Raw genomic sequence first — 9,307 nt, 5'->3', positions numbered from 1 at the left:
TTCAAGGGAGGCTGTTGAAGGGTTGGTTAATATCAGTTCACAGGCAGATGAACCCGGTTCGTCTATTGAGGAGACCCTAGCAGACTTTCTGAAGAAAGTGGGTGCAAGCTATAATCAAAGAAAAGGAGAATCCCAACACCAACCCCCCCCCCAGCACTGCAAAAACTACCAAGAAAAGAAAGGTTTCTTCTTCAACAACTGCTAAGATGTCTTTACCAAAAGGAAGGGCCACAAGGAGTAAGTTGAAGCAGAATGAGGAGGAGTTACAAAAAGTTATGGCTGAAAGCAAGAAGAAGAGAATGGACAAAGGTACAGCTAAGATTGTAGAGCCTACTGAGGTTGTTGATGTGGATGAGATGGAACAGGTTCATCAAGATGAACATGTGGTTGTGGATGTGGAGGTTTATACCCTTAAGCCAAAGAAAACCAAGACTTCTTCCAAGAAGTCTTCATCTGTTTCCAAGGCTGCTGAACCTTCTTCCTTGGTTAAAAGAACAAGGTCTGTTGCGAAAGCCAAGAAAGTTAATATTACTGAAAAAGAAGATAGGAGTGGTGAAGAAAAGGGTGAATCTAACTATGAAAAAGATAAGCTGGCCAAGTTTGGCAAAAGAAAAATTTTGAAAGGTAGACTTTTGAAGGATTCGGTGGAACCAGGGATGGTTCGATCTCTAGCTGCTCAGGGCTGGAAGGACATGGTCTTTCATTTGGATGGTAGGCTAGCAAGGAATGAGGTTATTGAGTTCATGGCCGATGCAGAGGTCAAGGATGTCAGAGTTACCAGTCAGGTGAAAGGGGTTCAAGTGACTTATGATGCAAAGGAGCTGGGTGAGATCCTTGACATACCTTCTGAAGGGTATGATGACTACACAAGGCAAAGATGGCCAAGTATGGACTCCCTTCCTACTGCCCTCGCAATCACTAGGAAATTATGTGATGTCACAGAATTGAATGAGGCCAAGGTTATGTATAAGAGTGAAATGAAGCCTTGCCACAAAGTCCTATTTGAATTTGTCAACAAGTGCTTGTTGCCTAGGTAGGAAAGAAGGCACATTGCTAACTATATGGACTTGGTTTTGATGGAGTGTCTTGAAAGTGGAAGGCAGATCAACTGGCCTGCATTATTATCAAGCTACTGGACAGGGTTATCAATGGCTCCAAGGCCCATGCCACTCCTTATGGGTTTATTCTGACTACTGTTTTTAATCGTTGCAAGGTGCCACTGAAGAAGTGGAAAATGGCCACAAGCAAAGACCATTTTGGAATCAACACTTTGATTGCTTGTGACTATAAGGTCAATGCCATTCCCAATAAACCTGGTTCATCTAAAAAGACACATATCAATAGAAAATTCAGAGCTCTAGTGCAGGAGAGTGGGGCAAAGGATGCTAAGATAGCTAGGCTGAAGGCTCGTTTAGCAGAGGTTGAATTTGAGAGAGATGCTCTCAGAACTGAGCTCACAAAGGAAAAGGAGAAGATTGATGGCGTTCTTCAAGACATGATGCACCTTCTCCAAGCCAAAACCCAACCCTCTAGTTCTTCAAAGCCTTAAGTTTTTTAGCCTTCAGTTCTTGAACTTTGTCTAGACCTTTCAGTGACCCAGATTAGGGATTTTTCTTGTTTTGCTCATGTTTTGACTGTTTTTGTTTCTTTTTGTGGATTGTGGCAGAATCATATTCTCTATCAATGAAGTTTGCTATTTTTGTTCTTGTTGACTATTTATATTTCCTTGATAGTTTGAATATGTTTGGTTGATTACTGATGATTAATCCATGATTACACTTGCAGTTGCCCTAGTGGCCATGAATAATTGTTAAAATTCTGGGAATCACACTATGTTTATGCAAATTTTTGATGATGCCAAAAGGGGGAAGAGATATTGTGCTTTATATTCTGAATAAGTGATGTTTATAACCTAATGAACCTGGTCCTTGATGATAAGTAAAAAATTTCTAACTTTGCATTGATGAATAAGGTAAGTTCTGACAAGGCCTAAGTGAGTGAAATGCACAGAGTTTGTCATCATCAAAAAGGGGGAATTTGTTGGCCTAAGTAAAGGAGAGTTTTGAAGATTGACAAAGGAACTCAGACATGGACCAAGTCCATCCTAGTGAAGCATAGAAATGGTCAACTCAAGCATGTGAGATGCACGTGAAGGAGATAAACTTCACTAACCAGAATTGATATCTCCTGATCCTGATCGAAAAGGTTGCATATTAGATAAGGAGAAAGACTCCTTACACAAAGAGAACACGATTTAAGAGATGGATAGAGTTAGATGATGAGATCAACTAGAACTCTTCCACCAAGGAAGAGTAGCATCAGAATTCTAGTCAACCTCTATTTACTAACTCCTTAATATCAGTGTTGTTCTCTTTTACAGGTAACACACATAAGCAGAAGTTAAACGTGAATTGAGAGAAAAATAGCAAGGCAATTTTGCAAGCAATTTGGGTGTGCGATAACTAGGGATTTTGATACATTTTATACTCCTTCTTGCTTTAGTTTTGATTAGAAATTTGTACAAAATAGTCCCAAAAGGCTCACAAGTGGTGCTTGATTGCAGGTTTGATCAACAAAGTGACAAAATGTCAAAGATCAGCTCAAAAGGGAGTGAAACTTGCACAAGTACCAAGACAAGACAAAGCTCAGGCAAAATAGGCCCAGTGCGGCCACACATCACTCTGTACAGTCCGCACAAGTGAGGTTCAGAGAAGGTGATTTCCTAGCCAACAGGCAATGCGGCCGCATGAGATTTAATGCGGTCTGCACTGAAGTCACTGTGGCCGCGCTCGATTTAGTGCGGTCTGCATAACCAAAAATCAGGGAGTTGCAGTTTTGGAGATTGAAGTCAATGCGGTCCGCGCTTCATTTCATGCGGACCGCACTAGAAGCCATCGCGACTACAGTCCATTCTGTGCGGTCCGCATTGCCCGAGTTTAGAGAGCTGGATTCTCAAGTTCAGAGCCCTAGTGCGGCCGCACGTGATTTTGTGCGGTCCGCACTAACCCCGTAGGGGTATTTTTGTCCAAATTTTTTAGCTTAGTATAAATAGCTTTTTTTCCCATTTTTAGGTTATCAGATAGTTTTAGCTGAGAGCCGCTCTCGTGACTTCGAATATTTTAGCTATTTGGGCAATTTTATCTTCATTTCAACATTGAATCTTCTAGTTTATCTTAGGAATTAATTAATATGAGTTTTTATTCATCTATTTCTTGTTTTTCTTCTTTAATTAAGAGTAGCTAGACCCATAAGCTAGGGTTGTGACTCAACCCTAGTGTGGGTAATTGATGGGTTTTGTGTTTTAGGGCTAGATTGACTATGGGTGTTTAATATTTGGGCTAATTTTATGTTTAATTGTTGAATTAGTGGTTGCAAACACTAGTTTATGTTTAGTTGACTTGAGCTCTTCTTGAGAAAGAGAGTCTAAGTCTCCGAAATTGGTCCAACAAGGAATTGAGGCGTACTCAAGAGATTGATAGCCCTAATTAAAGGGTTAAACCTAGAGATAGTAATAACCGACTTGAACCATGATTGTTTGTGCAAATTTGCATACCTAATTGGTTTTGAGAAAGTCAATTCGGGCAAAATCACTCGAACCACCGATAGGTGTAGAGTGGGTAAAATCGTGCAACGGTTATATCATACTCCCCAAATATGTCAATCATGCCTTAGACTCAAGTATCCGTCAATTGACCACCTAGGTGAAAGTCACTACCCTAGTGCCTTTTAACCATTTGAACAACCCGTAATATTTTACTCTTAGCTTATTCTAGGTTAATTTAGATTTGTAGTTTGATAGAAGTAGAAGTAAAACAAAAACCCAAAAATGTTTAGAAGTGCAATTTGGAACACGTACACAACTCTAAATTAGATAGATACCCGACTCCAACTTCTAGCTCTCTGTGGAAATCGATCCCGACCCTAAATCGAGTAAAAGCTGCTTCGACCCTCTCTCGCTACTCAATAGTAGTGCAGGGTAGGTCTCGATAAGTTTTTGGCGTCGTTTCTGGGGAGCTAACAGTTTTGGCTATCTATCTTGCTAGTTTTGTGTATTGTTCTTCTTTCCTTCTTTGTTACTAATTTGTTTGTGTCACAACTCAGGTACCAAATGGAAACGAATAACGCTAATGACCCTCTCGGAAATGTGATTGCGGGGGAGGAGGTAGATGATGTCGGAGATGATGAGGTGCCTCTTGTACCTCAAGGACAATGTAGAGGCCGCCAGGCCAATGCTAATGTTAATGACAATAATCCAGACCCTTCTCCGCCACCCCAAGAGTGGCTCCTAGAGTGATTCTGAACCAAGGCTATGCAAGTGCTATTGTCCCACCCCGAATCCAGGCGGGCAATTTTCAAATAACCAACGTGATGTTGACCTTACTAGAGCAGCGTGGGTATTTCACGGGCGCTGCAAATCAAAATGCTTACAAACATCTCAAGGGGTTCGTGGATACATGTTGGGGGAGCAAGCAGACTAATGTGTCCGAGGATGCTCTTACGTTGAGACTCTTCCCATTCTCACTTAGAGAGAAGGCATTGGATTGGATCAAGCGACTTCCCAACCATTCTATCACTACTTGGGATGAGTTGGCGGACAAGTTCATTGCAAAAGGTTTCTCACCGGGGCATATGGCGGCATTGCGAAATGAGATATTGGCTTTCAAGCAAGAGCCCACATAACCATTGCATGAGATTTGGGAGCGTTATAGAACAATAGTGAAGAATTCCCCAACAATGATATAACCGAGGCTATGATCCAATAAACCTTCTACCGGGGCATTAATAAAACAAACCAATGCATAGTGAACCAACTTGCTAGGTGAAACTTTATGAAGTTGTCGTATGATGAGGCATGTGATATTCTTGACGAAATGGCTGACACTTCTTCTACGTGGCAAAGTAGAGCCAATTTGCCCCAGGGTGACCCCACGGTTACTCATTTGCATAAAGAGTTACATGATCATAGGCAGGCTATAGCTGAGTTGACAACTAAGATGAACCAACTAGCGAAGGCACAGTTGCAACAAGTTCAAAATCCTCACCAAGTGAATTCCATGGAGGGTGTCAATATGCTTGTCAACAAAAGAAGGCCAAGAGGACAACAAAACCAAGGGAATTCTGAGCAATTTGATAATGATTGTGGTGGATTTCAAAATGATGGTTATGACGAACAAAGCGAAGAGGTGCAACACGTGAATAATTATCAAGGCCAAAAGGGAAACTCTTCTAATCAACAACAATGGCGACCCCAAGGCAATTGGGGCAATCAACAACAAGGCAATGGTAATTGGGGGAACAATAACCAAAACAACAACTGGAGCAATCAGAACAACAATCAAAGCAACTGAGGAAATTGGAATGGTAATAACAACAATTGGGGTGATAATAACAATCAAGGTGGATGGAATAATAGAAACCAAGGAAACTGGGGGCAAGGCTTTCAAAGGCCCCAAATGTACCAACAACCGAACAATCCACCTCTATTTCTATCTCAATGTCCTATTTCTTCTAGCAATGATATGGGTAGAATTGAAATGATGTTTGAACTGATGATGAAGAAGAATACGAACTCAGATGCTCAGTTGGCTTCCCACAATACCTCCTTTAGAAACTTGGAGGTGCAGTTAGGCCAAAACTCTCAGTCCTTGAATTTACGCCCTAAAGGTGCTCTACCAAGTGATACGGTAGTGAACCCAAAGGGTGGGAATAATCATGTTATGGCAGTAACTACAAGGAGTGGATGAGGCAGTGATGTGAATGCCTCCAAGCAAGAGCAAGTTTTGAGTGACGATGTTGAGTTGCAAGAAGATGAAGTTCCTTTGGTGGTTGAGAATGTGATTAATGAAAATGTGAATGAAGAAGTGAGGATTGATATTCAAGATGTTGAGGTGAAAACTCAAAATGATGTGAACCCATCTAGGGAACACATAATAGACATGCCGAAGCCAGTTGCGCCTAAAGCCAAGGCTCCTTTGCCAAAGCCACCTCCACCTTATCCTCAAAGGCTCGCGAAGCAGAAAAATGTAAATCAGTTTAGAAAGTTCATTGACATGATGAAGAGCTTATCCATTAATGTGCCTTTGGTGGAGGCTCTTGAACAAATGTCGGGCTATGCTAAATTCATGAAGGACTTGGTCACAAAGAAGCGTTCTATGGATTGTGAAACTATAAAGATGACTTACCAAGTTAGTGTTATAGTGCATTCAATGGCCCCGAAGCTTGAAGATCCCGGTGCTTTTACCATTCCTTGCACCACTGGGAATACGGACTTTGCTAAGGCTCTATGTGATTTGGGGGCTAGTATCAACTTGATGCCCTACTCAGTTTTCAAAACCTTGGGTATTGGACAACCTAGGCCGACTTCCATGAGATTACAAATGGCGGATAGATCGATGAAGAGACCATTGGGTATTATTGATGATGTGTTTGTTCAGGTGGACGAATATATCTTGCCAGCTGACTTTGTAATCTTCGATTGCGAGGTGGACTATGAAGTTCCTATTATATTGGGAAGACCTTTCCTTGCTACGGGGAAGGCCTTAGTTGATGTGGAAGCAGGGAAACTCACCTTCCGGGTGGGTGATGAAAAGGTGGTCTTTCATGTGTGTAAATCAATGAAGCAGCCCAACAGTACTGAGGTGTGCTCTTTTGTGGACCTTGTCACAGTAGTGATAATTGATGACACCAGTGCAATGATCAATGTGAAGGACCCATTGGAGGCCGTATTATTGAATCTAGATGTCAACGAGGATGCAAGACGAGTAGTTTGTGAATGCTTAACATGGAATGGGCTCTTACTCTTATGAGCCTAGGAAATTATCTTTGGATCTCGAGAATAGAAAGACTCCACCAACTAAACCTTCAAATTGAGGAGCCTCCGGTGTTGGAGTTGAAACCACTGCCTTCACACCTCAGGTATGAGTTCTTAGGCTCAAATTCTACTTTGCCAGTTATTCTTTCTTCTTGCCTTACTAACATGCAGGTTGATGCCACATTGGTGGTGCTTCAAAAGCGAAAAAGGGCAATTGGATGGACTTTAGCTGATATTCGGGGAATAAGCCCTGCATTCTATATGCACAAGATTATAATGGAAGATGATGCAAAGCCCTCCTTGGAGCATCAAAGGAGGTTGAACGAGGCAATGCAAGAAGTTATGAAAAAGAAAGTGATCAAGTGGTTGGATGTCGGGGTTGTGTACCCTATCTCTGATAGCTCTTGGACTTCACCGGTGCAATGTGTACCGAAGAAGGGTGGCATTACCGTGGTTACAAATTCACAAAATGAGTTGATTCCTACAAGAACCATCACCTGTTGGAGGGTATGCATGGACTACCGCAAGTTGAATAAAGTGACCCGCAAGGATCACTTTCCTTTGCCTTTTCTTGATCAGATGTTAGACCGACTTGCTGGGCGTGCCTTCTACTGTTTCTTGGATGGATATTGTGGGTACAACCAAATCTTGATTGCTTCGGAAGATCAGGAGAAGACCACATTCACTTGTCCATATGGCACTTTTGCCTTTTCTAGTATGCCTTTTGGGTTGTGTAATGCACCGGCTACATTTCAGCGGTCAGTGATGGCCATCTTCACCGTTATGGTGGAAGACATTTTGGAGGTGTTCATGGACGACTTTAGTGTTGTGGGGGATTTATTTGATGAGTGCTTGAAGAATCTTGATAGAGTTTTAGCCCGTTGTGAAGAAACCAATCTTGTCCTCAATTGGGAGAAATGCCACTTTATAATGGAAGAAGGAATAGTTCTTGGGAATAAAATTTCATAGCATGGTATTGAGGTAGATAAAGCAAAGATCGATGTAATTTCAAGGCTCCCCTACATCTGTCAAGGGAGTTTGAAGTTTTCTTGGGCATGCGGGGTTCTACCAGGGATTTATCAAAGACTTTTCGAAGGCAGTGAATCCCTTGTGCAAGTTGTTGGAAAAAGATGCTAAGTTCGTGTTTGATGAGAAATGTATGCAAGCCTTTGAACTTCTCAAGCACACCACCACTCCTATCATTTCCGCGCCTAATTAGAGCTTGCCCTTTGAGTTCATGTGTGATGTGAGTGATGTTGCGGTTGGGGCGGTTTGGGGTCAAAGAGTGAACAAAATATTTCATCCGGTGTACTATGCGAGCAAGACAATGAATGATGCTCAAGTGAACTATACGATGACCGAGAAAGAACTTTTGGCTATTGTGTTCGTAATGGAAAAATTTCGGCCATATCTTATGGGTGCTAAGGTTATTATTCATACCGACCACGCCACACTTCGGTACTTGATGACGAAGAAGGATTCCAAAGCTAGATTGATGTGATGGGTCTTGTTACTTCAAGAGTTTGATTTTGAGATTGTGGACCAGAAGGGTAGTGAGAACCAAGTGGCGGACCACTTGTCCCGCTTGGAGGAGGAGGGAGGCCTCGTGATGGCCTAGAGATCAATGATTCATTTCCTGATGAACAACTCCTTTCAGTGTCAATGAATAATATGCCATGGTTTGTCGATATTGCTAATTTCCTTGTGACTGGTATAATCCCGTGTGAGCTCTCTTCTAACCAAAGGAAGAAGCTCAAGCAGGATAGTTTGGATTTATATTGGGATGAGTTGTACTTGTTCAAGATTTGCACGGATGGTGTGATCCGAAGGTGTGTCCCGGTGGAAGAGCAATTGAGTATCTTGGAGGCTCATCATTCCTCTCCTTATGGTGGTCATCATGGCGGGGCGAGGACGGCTTCCAAAGTTCTTAGTTGTGGTTTTTATTGGCCAATATTGTTCAAAGATGCGAGTGATTTTGTGAAAAGGTGTGACGAATGCCAAAGAGTGGGGGGAATTTCGAAGAAAGATGAGATGCCTCTCAATACCATCCTTGAGGTTGATATTTTCGATGTATGGAGTATTGATTTTATGGGTCCATTTGTTAGCTCGTGTGGGAAACATACATTCTTATGGCGGTGGACTATGCTTCAAAGTGGGTTGAAGCCGTGGCTTTGCCCAACAATGAGGCCCGGAGTATTGTTGCATTTCTCAAGAAGAGCATTTTTACAAGGTTTGGTACTCCTCATGCAATCATAAGTGATGGGGGTCTCATTTTTGCAATAGAGCTTTTGACAGTTTGCTTTCAAAGTATGGTGTCAATCACAAAGTGTCTACTCCCTATCATCCTAAAGAAAGTGGTCAAGTTGAAGTCTCCAACAAGGAAATCAAAAGCATGTTGTCAAAGACGGTCAATGAAAATAAGACCGACTGGTCAAAGAAGTTGGATGATGCTCTATGGGCTTATATGACTTCTTACAAGACTCTGATTGGTATGTC

This window comes from Nicotiana sylvestris, chromosome 1 (assembly GCF_000393655.2).
Source record: "Nicotiana sylvestris chromosome 1, ASM39365v2, whole genome shotgun sequence".
Classification (NCBI taxonomy): Eukaryota; Viridiplantae; Streptophyta; class Magnoliopsida; order Solanales; family Solanaceae; genus Nicotiana; species Nicotiana sylvestris.
The sequence above is the reverse complement of the archived record's forward strand: the minus strand, read 5'-3'. Positions refer to the sequence as shown.